Consider the following 13,773-nt stretch of genomic DNA (forward strand, 5'->3'; position numbering starts at 1 on the left):
GTTGTCTCTGGCTTCTCTCCCAGGTACGAAGCCCACTTGATCCATTGATACAATGGGATCTATAATATGTAATAGGCGATTGGCCAAGATTTTTGCAAAGATCTTTAAATCAACATTTAATAAAGAGATCGGACGATAATTTGCTGGTAATGTGTGGTCTTTATCCTCTTTTGGTATAACCGTAATATGTGCCTCAGTGAGATGGCGCAAGGATTGCCCTGGGCAACTTTCTTGGGTTAGCTGCTCTTTGCCATAGACTTCTATTTATCCTGCAGGGTGGGTGCACTTTCTGAAAGCACACTAAAACTCCTGAATTCAGGAGTTTTGGTGTGCTTTCAGAAAGTGCACCAAATCTGCAGGATATGATAGAAGTCTATGGCTAAGCGCAGCAAACCTGCATGAATGCAGCAGGTACACTGCTCTGCACACACAGTGTGGGTAAACCACAACACATCAGTGTGAAAGCAGCCCTATACTATTATACCCAATGTATTGCTTCACACTGACCTGAAGATCTCTTCTTTCCTGCTGCTGGCACCACTCTGGAGACCACTAGCTGGGATAAGAGGTGGAGTGCAGTTGGTATCACCCTGCATGGGACAGGACAGAGGCATAGCTAGGGGAGGGGCAGGGGGGTACATATGTACCCAGGCGCCAAGGTACAGCGGCGTCAAAATGAGGTCACAAGATCACTGCAGCGGCTGCAGCAGACATGTCATCTGATACATCTGCCATCCACAGTGAGTTATGAGAGGAGAGAGGAGGGCAGTGAGCCGGGCATGTGCTGGAGGGGTTGAGGGGAGAGTCGAGCCAGGTGAGTAGTGCCATGGATGAAGGGGGGGGGGGGCAATGTGATTATTGATGGGGGGGTGTCTACAGGGACCATATGAAGCGGGGGGGGGGTGTCATGAGGTGGCCATTCGTCCCCGGGCGCAAAATATCCTAGCTACGCCTCTGGGACAGGATGCTCTGGGATGGCGGGTTAGCAAGCCCATACCATGATCTACCAGTCACTAGGCCGCGATCTACTGGTAGATCGAGATCAACAGGTTGCTGACCCCCACTTTACACATGAATAAAGAATCCATAGAACCAAAATAAAAAAAGTAGGACAATCAAATATCATATTAATATTTCATACTTTGTTGATTTTGGTTCTATGGATTTTTGATCCCTACTTGGTCCCAATACAGGACTTTCACGTATGTATTGAATCTCTTCACATTCATTTCGGACGGAAATATTTTTCACATTTTGGGACTTTGATATTTATATGCTTATCCTATACAATTTATTATAACAGCACTGCACTTCTTTTTTGTACATGTGTAAACAGGGCCGGCGCCAGCATAAGGCAGCCACCTTAGGGCGCTGTGCTGGGGATTCAGATTTCTATAATACCAGTCTTCTGTTCCCCCCAGCAGGCAAACTAAAACTTCCATACTGCTCTCAGTAGAAGAGGGGGCACAGCATGGAAGTGTTAGTTGGCCCACACAAGGCTGCTGTCAGAGCAAGGAGAGAACAGTAAGCAAGCAGGGCGGTCTGCATGTCCCACTGTCAGAGTGGATCTGCCAGGATGCAAAGGAGGGTGGAGTGGTGGGTGGATCCCAGGTATGTGCAAGAATGGTGCTGTGCACCCAGCTGTGCAGGGTGGCTGAGGCCAGAGGGAGCTATCGGAGGGCCCCATGGAGGAGAAGGGATAAAGGGACTCCTGCCTACTCTTTGTTGTAGCTGCTACCAGAGATCTTCTCCTGTCTATCTGGGAAACAGTTACTCTCTTGGCAAAGAGCCTCTGGCCTGACGCCATCTGGAGAAGCTGCTACAAGCTGTGTGTGTGATCAGAGTGACACTGCCCCCCTCCTGTCCTGCTGCTCCCCTAAATGTCACACTGCAGTGGAAGAGGAGGGGGCAGTGGGACAGGTGGGGGGCAGTGGGACAGGTGGGAGGCAGTGGGACAGGAGGGGACAGTGTGATAGGTGGGGGCAGTTGGACAGAAGGGGGGCAGCGATACAGGTGGGAGGCAGTGGGACAGGAGGGGGGCAGCGGGACAGAAGGAAGGCAGCAAGACAGGAGGACAGCAGCTGGACATGAGGGGGGCAGCGGGACAGGAAGGGTACAGCAAGACAGGATTGGAACAGTGGGACAGGAGGGGGGCAGTGGGACAGGAGGGGTACAGCAGGACAGGATGGGAACAGCGGGACAGGAGGGGGCAGTGTGATAGGTGGGGGGGGGCAGCAGGACAGTGTGGACAGTGTGACAGGTGGGGGGCAGCAGGACAAGAAGTGGGCAGCAGGACAGGTGGGAGGCAGCAGGGCGGGAGACGGGCATGGAACAGGAGGAAAACAGCAGGACAGGTGGGAGGCAGTGGGACAGGAGGAGGGCAGTGGGACAGGTGGGAGGCAGTGGGATAGGAGGGGGGCAGCAGGACTGCAGGAGGGCAGCAAAACAGTTGGGAGGAAGCTGGACAGGAGAGGGGCATGGGGCAGGAGGGAAACAGCAGGACAAGTTGGAGGCAGTGGGACAGGAGGAGGGGAGTGGGACTGCAGGGGGGCAGCAGGACAGGTGGGGTGGGTGCTTGTACACTGACACCATCTGGGGGAGTGATAGGTGGGGAGAAGTGTGATAGGAGGGGGACAGTGTGACAGGTGGGGGGCAGTGGGCCAGGGGGGATGCAGTGGGATAGAAGGGAGGTAGCAGGACATGAGGGGGCAGTATGGCGGGTGGGTGACAGCGAGACAGGTGGGAGACAATGGGACAGGAGAGGACAGTGTGACAGGTGGGAGGCAGTGGGATAGGAGGGGGGCAGTGGGACAGGTGGGAGGCAGTGGGATAGGAGGGGGGCAGTGGGACAGGTGGGAGGCAGTGGGATAGAAGGAGGGCAGTGGGACAGGTGGGAGGCAGTGGGATAGGAGGGGGGCAGTGGGACAGGTGGGAGGCAGTGGGATAGGAGGGAGGTAGCAGGACATGATGGGGAAATATAACGGGTGGGTGACAGCGAGACAGGTGAGAGACAATGGGACAGGAGAGGACAGTGTGACAGGTTGGAGGCAATGGGATAGGAGGGGGGCAGTGGGACAGGTGGGAGGCAGTGGGATGGGGGGGCAGTGGGACAGGTGGGAGGCAGTGGGATAGGAAGGAGGTAGCAGGACATGATGGGGCAGTGTGACGGGTGGGTGACAGCGAGACAGGTGGGAGACAATGGGACAGGAGAGGACAGTGTGACAGGTGGGAGACAGTGGGATAGGAGGGGGGCAGTGGGACAGGAAGGGTACAGCAAGACAGGATTGGAACAGTGGGACAGGAGGGGGGCAGTGGGACAGGAGGGGTACAGCAGGACAGGATGGGAACAGCGGGACAGGAGGGGGCAGTGTGATAGGTGGGGGGGGGCAGCAGGACAGTGTGGACAGTGTGACAGGTGGGGGGCAGCAGGACAAGAAGTGGGCAGCAGGACAGGTGGGAGGCAGCAGGGCGGGAGACGGGCATGGAACAGGAGGAAAACAGCAGGACAGGTGGGAGGCAGTGGGACAGGAGGAGGGCAGTGGGACAGGTGGGAGGCAGTGGGATAGGAGGGGGGCAGCAGGACTGCAGGAGGGCAGCAGAACAGTTGGGAGGAAGCTGGACAGGAGAGGGGCATGGGGCAGGAGGGAAACAGCAGGACAAGTTGGAGGCAGTGGGACAGGAGGAGGGGAGTGGGACTGCAGGGGGGCAGCAGGACAGGTGGGGTGGGTGCTTGTACACTGACACCATCTGGGGGAGTGATAGGTGGGGAGAAGTGTGATAGGAGGGGGACAGTGTGACAGGTGGGGGGCAGTGGGCCAGGTGGGATGCAGTGGGATAGAAGGGAGGTAGCAGGACATGAGGGGGCAGTATGGCGGGTGGGTGACAGCGAGACAGGTGGGAGACAATGGGACAGGAGAGGACAGTGTGACAGGTGGGAGGCAGTGGGATAGGAGGGGGGCAGTGGGACAGGTGGGAGGCAGTGGGATAGGAGGGGGGCAGTGGGACAGGTGGGAGGCAGTGGGATAGAAGGAGGGCAGTGGGACAGGTGGGAGGCAGTGGGATAGGAGGGGGGCAGTGGGACAGGTAGGAGGCAGTGGGATAGGAGGGAGGTAGCAGGACATGATGGGGAAATATAACGGGTGGGTGACAGCGAGACAGGTGAGAGACAATGGGACAGGAGAGGACAGTGTGACAGGTGGGAGGCAATGGGATAGGAGGGGGGCAGTGGGACAGGTGGGAGGCAGTGGGCCAGGTAGGATGCAGTGGGATAGGAGGGAGGTAGCAGGAAATGAGGGGGCAGTGTGGCGGGTGGATGACAGCGAGACAGGTGGGAGACAATAGGACAGGAGAGGACAGTGTGACAGGTGGGAGGCAGTGGGATAGGAGGGGGGCAGTGGGACAGGTGGGAGGCAGTGGGATAGGAGGGAGGTAGCAGGACATGAGGGGGCAGTGTGACAGGTGGGTGACCGTGAGACAGGTGGGAGGCAATGGGACAGGAGGGAACAGTGTGACAGGTGGGAGGCAGTGGGATAGGAGGGGGGCAGTGGGACAGGTGGGAGGCAGTGGGATAGGAGGAGGGCAGTGGGACAGGTGTGAGGCAGTGGGATAGGAGGGAGGTAGCAGGATATGAGGGGGCAGTGTGACAGGTAGGTGACCGTGAGACAGGTGGGAGGCAATGGGACAGGAGGGGACAGTGTGACAGGTGGGAGGCAGTGGGATAGGAGAGGGGCAGTGGGACAGGTGGGAGGCAGTGGGATAGGAGGGGGGCAGTGGGATAGGAGGGGGTGGGCAGTGTGACAGGTGGGGGGCAGTGGGATAGGAGGGAGGTAGCAGGACATGAGGGGGCAGTGTGACAGGTGGGTGACCATGAGACAGGTGGGAGGCAATAGGACAGGAGGGGACATTGTGACAGGTGGGAGGCAGTAGGATTGGAGGGGGGCAGTGAGACGGCAGGGGGGCAGCAGGACAGGTGGGGTGGGTGCTTGTTCACTGACACCATCTGGGGAAGTGATAGGTGGGGAGCAGTGTGATAGGAGGGGGACAGTGTGACAGGTGGGGGGCAGTGGGCCAGGTGGGATTCAGTGGGATAGGAGGGAGGTAGCAGGACATGATGGGGCAGTGTGACGGGTGGGTGACAGCGAGACAGGTGGGAGACAATGGGACAGGAGAGGACAGTGTGACAGGAGGGAGGCAGTGGGATAGGAGGGGGGCAGTGGGACAGGTGGGAGGCAGTGGGATAAGAAGGAGGTAGCAGGACATGAGGGGGCAGTGTGGCGGGTGGGTAACAGCAAGACAGGTGGGAGACAATGGGACAGGAGAGGACAGTGTGACAGATGGGAGGCAGTGGGATAGGAGGGGGGCAGTGGGACAGGTGGGAGGCAGTGGGATGGGGGGGGCAGTGGGACAGGTGGGAGGCAGTGGGATAGGAAGGAGGTAGCAGGACATGATGGGGCAGTGTGACGGGTGGGTGACAGCGAGACAGGTGGGAGAGAATGGGACAGGAGAGGACAGTGTGACAGGTGGGAGACAGTGGGATAGGAGGGGGGCAGTGGGACAGGTGGGAGGCAGTGGGATAGGAGGGAGGTAGCAGGACATGAGGGGGCAATGTGGCGGGTGGGTGACAGCAACACAGGTGGGAGACAATGGAACAGGAAAGGACAGTGTGACAGGTGGGAGGCAGTGGGATAGGAGGGGGGCAGTGGGACAGGTGGGAGGCAGTGGGATAGGAGGGGGTGGGCAGTGTGACAGGTGGGGGGCAGTGGGATAGGAGGGAGGTAGCAGGATATGAGGGGGCAGTGTGACGGGTGGGTGACAGCGAGACAGGTGGGAGACAATGGGACAGGAGAGGACAGTGTGACAGGTGGGAGGCAGTGGGATAGGAGGGGTGCAGTGGGACAGGTGGGAGGCAGTGGGATAGGAGGGAGGTAGCAGGACATGAGGGGGCAGTGTGACAGGTGGGTGACTGTGAGACAGGTGGGAGGCAATGGGACAGGAGGGGACAGTGTGACAGGTGGGAGGCAGTGGGATAGGAGGGGAGCAGTGGGACAGGTGGGAGGCAGTGGGATAGGAGGGGGGCAGTGGGATAGGAGGGGGTGGGCAGTGTGTCAGGTGGGGGGCAGTGGGATAGGAGGGAGGTAGCAGGACATGAGGGGGCAGTGTGACAGGTGGGTGACTGTGAGACAGGTGGGAGGCAATGGAACAGGAGGGGACAGTGTGACAGGTGGGAGGCAATGGAACAGGAGGGGACAGTGTGACAGGTGGGAGGCAGTAGGATAGGAGGGGGGCAGTGAGACTGGAGGGAGTGGGCAGTGGGACAGGTGGGGGACAGCAGGACAGGAGGGGGTGGGCAGTGTAACAGGTGGGGGGCAGTGGGACAGGTAGGAGGCAGTGGGATTGGAGGAAGGCAGCAGATAACTATCACAATGCAGGTGTGGCAGGAGAATGGTGTGTGTAGTGGGGGGTGGGGCCGAAATGCACCTTTGCCTTTGAAGACAAAAATCCTTGCACTGGCCTTTACCCTGAGTGTAAAGTAGCATCTCACTGTGTGTTAAATTTTATTAACTTCTTGCTGTACTGTGTGTATTATGTTAGATTGTAACACAGCACAGCCATAACAAAGTCAGCACCCAACAGCTATGCAACACTGTGACAGAGCCATGATAGAGCTCCTGCTGTACTGTGCGATTAGTATAATGCTGATGATAACACACAATGAAGATTCTATCTAGATATTACTGCCACTCACTGTGTGTAGCCAGTCCCCCCTCCTGCTCCTGATAGCTGTCAGTCTGCCCTGAGGCCTGCCACAGTTCTGCCATGCTGATGATACCCTCAGCTGGAGCCCACCCTCTTCTCAGCGAGCAGGGAGGTAGATATCACTCTGCCAGCAGCAGAGACTGTGAGAGGGATTTTATCCAGCAAATGTAGCACTGGCTGAATCCACCTGTGCTGAAAAAGAAAAAAAAAAGTCTCTCTATCTTACAGTCTCCCAAGCCCCTCTGGATGAACTGATATGCTCTTCACAGCCAGGGAATCTACTTTACTACATGGGAACCACAGAGGAACATTAGATGTCCACGTTATGTGTACTACATTATGAGGTTTGAAGCTGCTGTTTAAGTGACAGGGCCCGGCCCCCTACAGGAGGCCCAGTGGTACCCCTTATCAGTGGCACTGTATCAGGGACACAGAAGGCTGATTCTCTCCCTGGTTTGTGGGAATTCCTGGTTTTACTGCCTGGTCATTGGAAAGGATGCCATTGCAGCTGACTACATGAAGCCCTGAACAGAAAGCGGGAGTCAATTCATCACCCTAGGAGTCTGCTGGCCATACTCTACAACACCCTACTTAAGCAATAGCATTTGCTACTTAGATATCATTCTGGCACCTATAAATGGGTTAGGAGGGACTTAAAATTTGAGTGCTCCGACACCGGATTTGAGCTCCAACATAGTGGTCAGTAGGGAATGGTTTGATAAAGACTGCTGGATCATTATCAAACCATTGCCCTTTAGATAGGACCTTCCCCAGTATAGGGTTTGGGAGTCATTTACTGGTTCTCTTGCTTATTATCAATTGTATACTTTATTTTGCCACTATTTCACATACTTGTTTGAGTTATTACTGTCATTTCCATTTCTATGGTGATTGTATTATTGTTTACAGTGTTGCATAAAATATCCACTCTTCAGCTCGTGTGTGTCAAACAGCACAGTGCTGCTAGCAGAGGCATAGGCACTGGAAATGGGGACCTGAGAAAACAGTGCCTTCTTTTAAGGTAAGCACCACATTTATTTTAAAGGATGCAACTGCAATAATTTATGGAGTTTGTTACCATCTACCTGTAGATCAGCTTTAAGGACTATTTATCTACCATAAATGTGTTCATTGAAGAATAGACACTTTATTCTCCTTTTTCAGTATTTATTGCTTTGAAACAGAGTGTAGCTCCACTCCTACGCATAGGTAGAAAGTAGATGTGGGATGCTACATTGTATAATCATTTGTTTACCTTGTTTTATTATGACAACTACAGAAATGACAAAACTCAGAAATCATTTTAAGCTGTTCAGTATTCTTATCTGCTTAAAAAAATATAACAGTAAATGGACAACAACGATCTTTTGAGATAGCGGTGGTTTGCTGTATATATGCACAGAGTTGCAGTGATATAGCAGTCTCCAAGAGAATTTGGAAATCTAACAGTAGGCTAATAGTAGTATTTATTACAGGTACCTATATAGAGCTGTCAATTTACATCTAGATTGTAAACTAACATCAGTCCCTGCCCTCAAGGAGCTTACAATCCAAGGTCCCTAACATTATTACATACTAGGGCCAATTTAGACATGATCTAGTTAACCTACCAGCATGTCTTTGGAGTGTGGGAGAAAACTAGAGGAAACCAATGCAGGCACAAGGAGAACATTCAAACTCCAGGCAGATAGTGGCAGGTTGGGATTCAAACCAAGTAGAGTAGGGACTGGCCAGAGAAAGATCACTTTGCCACAGTTGGCCATCTTAAAATGTATTGCATGACTTATAGATTTTTTAATTCAGCCCCCTCAATGAAATTCTAACTAAATACACAGACTGCTCAAAATTGGTTTTAATGGTCCCAGTGCCCCTTTTATCACAAAACAATTCACAGTTTCAATTTACAATAACCAAACTAAAACGTACCACATAAATAACATAATGAGTATTGGTTACAAGAAAGGCTCTTAGTATCCGCTAACCAAAATGTTTTACTCCACCCTTGTCCACAGCTGCATCTCATTGAGTCAAGGACAGCAATAGAATAATTTTGATTACCCAAGGGAAGTGAGCCCCATTAAACAACTGACATCAATGTAGGGAGCCCTAACCCCCAGATGGGCCCCCCCATTTTGTATCCATTTAACATTTTCACAGACCCCCAAAGACCCCTAACCTGCCAAGTTGCTGTGACATCTAGCTAGAAAATCAATCCAATATCTAACATTACATGGGGGCAACAGAAGGGACAACCTTCTTCTCTGTTGATCTTTCTGGAAAAACAGCCCCTGCAAATCCTAAACCTGTGGCCCCCTCCCTTCCACCTGACCTCCAACATCCAACCAGGCCAATTGATTCTCAGTAACTTTTTAACTCTTCTTAGAGACTATTCCTCTACTCAGTAATGCAGCCCCTTTGTTCATATCCTCTGTGTCTCTCTCTCTATATATACAAACCAAGAATTCCTTTTTTTAAGCAGACATTTGCTGAAAGTATGTAAGGGTGTATAGCAATATGCAGAGGTCTCATTAAAAACCTTCACAGAAACATCTGAACGACATTCCTCAAGACCATCCCTGCATAATCTCTAATTAAAAATCTTAGACTTTTTTTCTTACTACTATCTTGCAAATGAGTTTAAAAAAAAGAATAATTTCCTGCAACTGCTCAACAGGTATTCATATTGTTTCACAAAAAAAAAGAAAATTAAACATTATACTGAGCCTATATCGGCGTGTCTTTTTTGTAAATTCAATCCTTTATACTCACATTTTTATCAAAATGCTGTGTTGTCTGTGAAATACTAGTCACAATCAAAACAAGGATTGCAAATAAATACTAAAAAAAAATAAATCACAAAACATGAGTGATCGCATTATGAAAATTTTAAGAAAAGATGGTTTAGAATGGAGCAGTATTCACAACAAAAGGTTCTTGTTAAAAAACTATACTGATGCTTTGTTTAGTATTGTGTAAAGATCTGTTTTTATACAGTGTTGCTGCCTAATCAAACTTTCAAAAGGAATTGTAATGCATTATGCAGGTCTTCCCACATTCTGGATAGTGTCTGAAAACAGAAAACATTTGAGTCATTATTTTGACTTGCAAATGGAAAACAGTAGTATTGTACACCACTAAGTTAGAGTTTGTAAAAGGGCCTCGACAATTAAGATGTAGCTGTATATTGACCTATGTTTTCAAGTTCAGTGTATACTTTAAACAATTATTGGAAACAATTAATTTGTGTTTTAAGAAATGTTGACTGAATGTCAGATGCCATGTCCCCCACCATTAACTGAATTTTCTTCCTCTGACCACAACATCAATACTCTTCAACAGTGATACAAAAAATTGGGGATGAACCACGGAAAGAGGTGGGGGACATAAGCATCCAATGCTTCTGGAGGTGCTGAATGCTGAAGAGTCTGTGGTGACTGCAGAACAAGATAGGAAACATGAGCCACCAGTGGTAAGTGTGCTACCTCTTATTTCTTTTTTCAAAGAAAAAAAAAAGAAAAATGCTTAGATGTAAAAATAAAAGTTTGAGCAATAGATCTTTGGAGTAAGGGTTCCATTGGGCAGTGAGCGTCTGAGAGTATGAGGGCCATTCAAATGGGCATGGAAAGACTTTGTTGCAGATATGAATATTAACTGATTAGTGCTTCATGCATGAAAAGTCTCCCTCTCCAAGAGCCTGAGAAGAGAACTAAGAAGATGAGGTCAGTCCAAGAGGGTCTCAAGCTGCCTGATCTCGGACCTGTTGTCTTCTCCTGCGGTCACATTGAGGAGATGGAGTAGCCCATATAGGAGATGGGTGAGGAGTAGAAGGTAAGTGTGGTGTAGTATGGGGGTCCAGAAGACCTAGCTTGACAAGGAACTCCTTCTTTCCCTTCTGTCACTGTGGTAACCATATAGGTAGTGCCATTGTGGGGCACAGACATTTTAAAAAAAAATCCACAACTATATCTGATTCTGGTAGCTTGTATTACTGAAGTGACTTCTTTCATCTTTCTTCTTTTATCCATTGTGGCTGGAGAGATATCCAGGTAAAGTTGAATATTAGCCCCATCCAGTTGTATTGAGAAGTTATTACGGGATGCAGAGAGGATGTCTTCCTTCATTAAAAAGTCCTTCAAGCATAATACTGTAGCCCTAGGAGGTTTGTCCCAAGGTGGTTTAGGTCTCAGAGCTATAAGAATTCTACCACAAGCAATGAAGTATCTGCATAGTCTGGAAGTAGAGACTGAAATATTTTCTTAATGGCTGGAAACCAGTCTGTGACTGTTCCAGGTACACTTTGTACCCTAATGTTATTTGCCTATTGAGATTGTCTAAAGGTGGGAATACACGATTAGAAAATCGACCGATCGGTCATCCAATGACCAAGAGGCGTTCGTTTGTTGGTCGAAATCGTGACCCACAGTAACCTAAGCTAAAAAAATAATTCGTTGGGCAATAGGTAGTGTTGACATCTTCTGTACAAATGGAAGTGATGCAGCGTGCATGTGACCTTGTAGCCATGCCCTTCTGGCCAGAACGAGCGTTCCACGCCTTTCTGGCCAGAATGAGCGTTGCATGCCCTTCCGGCCAGAACGAGCGATATGCACAATTAACAGCAATGAGTATAATATAGTTTATTACATTAACTATATACATAAATAGTGATACATAAAATATAATATTGATTATTCTGGTTTCATTATCTCATTAGGCCAATCTACTTTTAACATTTGGATTTTTTGTTCGTTTTTATGAAGATTCCTTGGACATAAACATCCGGGTCATCTTCTGTTTCCGCTCATGCGTCATAGCGCTTGATAGATTTTTTTCGTACAACCGTCATACCACCGCATAGAAAATCAGTTGTTCGGATGCAAAACAACAAGATTTATCACTGTTGTTTAATCAGATTTTTTTATTCACAATATCGTTATCGGTTAAAACATCCTGCTCATCTATGAAGAGAATATCGTTCGATCAGTGGTTCGGCAAACTTTTTCGTATTATTTTCTTATCGTGTGTACTGGGCATAAGTCTTCCAGGTGTGATTGTAGTTGTAATATCGTGTCAGATAATTTCTCATGTTCCCTGTGGAGATCTATATAGGCTAGATGTAGCTCATCATGTTTAGTCGGCTTCCCAGGGTTGCTATTTCCTGGTAAGTGTACTGGTGGATTTATGCAGCTCAGCCTGAAACTTATGGGCCAGTTTGGCATACATGGTGGCCAAGCTATCCTCGAGGTCTGCTTTTGTAAGGTGAGGTAAATACAGAAGAGGTTAAAGCTGCTGGGTCTGGTGGACATGCCTGGGCTCGCTACCTCATCTTTCTTGGGGATGTGCAAGTGGTAATGTTTCAAAAACTGTCCAACCACTTTACATTATGACTGTACAACCTCCTTTTGAGCTATCAACAGCTAAGTTGTGTACAGACACGTCTGACCCAAATTGAATGGTTCATTTAGGTGAACTCACACAAAGTAGTCATAAATCTTAAAGAGATTGTAGAATCAGAATGTAATGTGTTAAGGTGTTCTGCATTTGATGCAAGCATAATCTCAAAATAGTTTCGTGATGGTGCTAATATTCATATTCTGAATATGGTTTGACAGATGGGCGGTCCTTCCTCCTGGAACACACCAGCCCGGATACTCACGATCTGGAGTGGTGGGCGTAATATTTTATTGCTTCCATCCATTCAGATAAGGATATTTGGATTTTGATGTATTTTGATGTTTAGATATATATACATATATATTTGTCATATTGCATTCATTATGTTAGCATCTTCTATTACATTACTCCCCGCCACTGGATGCCCTTAGGATGGCCCATATGTAATCATTGAGGATTAATTAGTGAGCATATATAGGAGAGGGACAGACATTTGGGTAGTTGGCTCTGAAGAAGAGGCTAGTCCTCGAAACGCATCAGCCTTTTGGATGTCCAGAATTCTCATTACAGACAGATATGCAGTACGAATTGTACAGAGCTGTTCCTTCATGATGTGCCTTTTATTTATTGACTATTTGTGAGTGCAATACCTATTTGTAACATTCAATAAACATACTTTTAATGTAATGCACTAGGCTGGTGCCCCCTCTGATTGTTTCTCTCTATTCAGTATATTTGGACTCCCGCGGTTCTTTGAGAGCAGCAAGGCGTGCATATCCCAAGAATTTTGTTATGTAGTCCCAATGACATTGAGTCCATCCCTAAGCACAGGAGTATCTGGGTTTTCCACTTCTACGCTTGATTTTATACACCTGTGGCCATGCAGGTGATTTCAACACCTGAACACAATTATTTGGAAGGTTGTTCCAATACTTCTGGCAATATAGTGTATATATAATATATATATTTATGTGTATGTGTGTATGTGTGTGTGTGTGTGTGCGTGTAGCACTCCCCCCTTAGGTGCTGCTGAATTATTTTTCGGGCTCCCTGTTGCTCTGGACCCTCTCTGAAAGCCCAACCCCTGCTGACACTACAGTACACTCTTAACCGGAATAAATCACCACCAGAAAGTAAACTCACACACTGATTGAAGTACACTGGCAAGAAATTTATAGCAAACTTCAATACAGCTTGGTTACACAGCATACACAGAATATGTGCAAAGTCAGTTGTTACTTGTGTCAGGTCAAATTAAGAAAAGACAGCACTTATCACAGAGTCTGAGTTAATGTTACCTTCAAGCTGAGGCTTCGAAAAATCACCAGTGAGCAGTGAGAACTATCAAACAGGTAAACTAGCTCACTTTGGGCCCTCAGGACCTGACGGCAGGGAGGTAGCCTGAAATAAGAAATTACTCCAAACAACCAAAGTTTTCTTAAATGCAGTGAAGAGCCTTCTGCGTGCATAATGGGGCCCAGGTGGTGCACAATAAAAGTAAGTGTGAATAATGGATCTCTGAAGAACAATGCAATGAAGCAAAGGAAGGACAGCACTCCCCTCTGAAATCAGCAATTGACTTGTGTAATGCCCCTTTAAAGCACTAGTCACTAGTACATCTAAAGC

Source organism: Staurois parvus, unplaced genomic scaffold (genome assembly GCF_062004578.1).
Source record: "Staurois parvus isolate SC_StPar_1 unplaced genomic scaffold, SC_StPar_1.0 ptg000012l, whole genome shotgun sequence".
NCBI classification, from domain to species: domain Eukaryota; kingdom Metazoa; phylum Chordata; class Amphibia; order Anura; family Ranidae; genus Staurois; species Staurois parvus.